Here is a 2,616-nt window from a genome sequence, read left to right on the forward strand (position 1 = left end):
TCCGGTGTGAACCATCCTTTTTCTTGACAAAAAGGATCGACGCTCCCCAAGGTGAGCTACTCGGTTTAATAAACCCTTTCCCCAGCAGCTCCTGAAGATGCGAGGATAACTCATGCATCTCTGGTGGCGCAAGGCGATAAGGCGCCACTCGTGTGTCCATCACATAGGCTACCAGCGGCCACTCGTGTGTCCATCACATAGGCTACAAATGAACTCGCACACTATTAGAACCTCATCAAATGAACTTGACCTCCCAGCGGCCACTCGTGTGTCCATCACATAGGCTACAAACCCGCTGCAGCCCTGCTGCAAACTCTGTCTCGCTCTGGCAGCCGAACAAAACGGTGACCCACATCATGTACCCTCATCGTACACCGTAATTAATCCCCCACTAGGGTCTCGTATCGTCACCAACTGACGCTCGCAGTCTATAACAGCTCCAAATCGGCTCAACCAATCCATGCCCACTATGACACATACGTCCCCCATCGAAATCGGGACCAAATCTATCGGGAACTCCACACCGAATATCTCAAGTATACATCCTCGAATCACATCCGTAGCATACACCGCTCGCTCGTCAGCTATAGAAACTCGCAGAGGTCGACTCAACGCCTCTCGTCGGATACTGATGTGCTGACTAAATGCCAAGGAACCAAATGACCGACTCGCACCCGAATCAAATAACACCAAAGCAGGTACAGAATTCACAAGAAAAGTACCTATGCATATCATAATACAAGAACATCACCACAAACTCAACATAAATAAATGAAAGAATACATACTAGCCACGACATCGGGCGCTGCACGGACCTCCTCCGCTGTCAACTGGAAGGCTCTCCCGCGAGCCTTCGGTGCCTTGGCCTAAACCAGCCGAACCTCAGCAGCGCGCACGGTGGCAAGGGAAGATCCTTGCTGTGCTCCCTGTGCTATTCCCCGCAACCGCGGGCACTCGGCCTTCCGATGGCCCGTCTGGTTGCAATGGAAGCAAACCATTAATCCTTTGGGGCAGTCCTTGGCTATATGCCCCTCCTTGCCAGTTTTGTAGCAAGCACCGGATCGACAAACCCCATTGTGTCCCTTGCCGCACTTTCCGCAAGTGCGGCCCTTCTGGCCTCCAGATCTCGAATCGGAGGGCTTTGCCCGCTTAGCTGCCGGCTGAGACAATGTCGGCCGCCTGTCCATCCCCTGAGACTCGGCCTCCTCCGTGGCCTGAGTCTCCAACTCAATCTCCCTCTTCCGGGCATTTGCCTGAAGCTCGGAAAATGTCTGGTAAGTCGAGTTCGATACGAACTCCTGAATATCCCTCCTCAAAATGCTCAAATATCGGCTCATGCGTGCCTACTCGGTAGACATCTGCTCAGGGCAGAACATCGCCATCTCATGAAACTTCCTGGTAATCACAGTAACTGAATCAATACCCTGCTTGTTTGGCCATAAACACCAATCCAAGGTGTTGATTGTTCCATTGCTATCCCGATATTCTAGAAATCACGTCCTTTTATCCGTTCGTTTCATGAATAATTAATAAAAATACTCAAACGGACTTTAAACCGGCTAAAATTTAGCAGACAAGTATTTAATTTTTAATTGAAGTTCTGGACTGTAGGGTTTGTACGAATGAAAATTTCGGGTTGTCACATCATCCCCCCGTTAGAGGGAATTTCGTCCCGAAATTAAAGTTTAAGCAAATCAGTAGTTACAAATAACTAAGTAAAGAGATGAGGATATTTCAATTTCATTTGATCCTCGTGCTCCCATGTGAATTCAGGTCCTCGCTTGGCGTTCCAGCGAACCTTCACAATCGGGATACGGCTTTGTTTCGTTTGCTTGACCTCTCGGTCCATGATCTCTACAAGTTTTTCCACGAAGTTGAGGCTCTCGTTGATCTCGATCTCGTCGAGTGGGATTACAAGAGTCTCGTCGGACAGACACTTTTTCAAGTTTGAGACGTGGAAAGTAGAATGTACATTACTGATTTCACATGGTAGATTGAGTTTGTAAGCTACAGGGCCGATCCTAGCAAGAATCTCGAAAGGCCCTATGTATCTTGGATTTAGCTTTCCACGCTTACCGAAGCGTATCAAGCCCTTACAGGGTGAGACTTTCAAAAGGAATCGGTCTCCCACCTGGAATTCCAAAGGTTTCCTTCGCTTGTGTGCGTAGCTTTTCTGACAGTCTCTAGAGGCTTTTAATCATTTACGAATATGAACGATAAGGAGATTTGACTACTGGCATAGCCCCTCGCACTAAGTCGATTTTGAACTCAACTTTGCGTTGCGGTGGTAATCCCAGTAGTTCTTCTGGGAAGATGTCAGGAAAGCCGCATACTTCTGGAATGTTATGAATTTCCTTTACCTCTTGACTCGTATCTACGATGTGTGTAAGGAATGCATGATTTTCCTTTCGTAAGCACTTTTGATCTTGAATACTCGAAATGATGTGAAGGTTCGTACTAGATTTGTCGCCATAGATAACTAGGGTTTCGTTATTAGGGAGTTTAAGACGAACTGCTTTCTCAAAGCACACGATGTCGGCGCGAAGACGACTTAACCAATCCATACCGATTATGACGTCGAAACTTTTAATTGATACCGGCATGAGGTCTATTTGG

The sequence above is a fragment of the Lactuca serriola genome, chromosome 7, assembly GCF_051521515.1.
Source record: "Lactuca serriola cultivar US96UC23 chromosome 7, Lser_US96UC23_V15, whole genome shotgun sequence".
Classification (NCBI taxonomy): domain Eukaryota; kingdom Viridiplantae; phylum Streptophyta; class Magnoliopsida; order Asterales; family Asteraceae; genus Lactuca; species Lactuca serriola.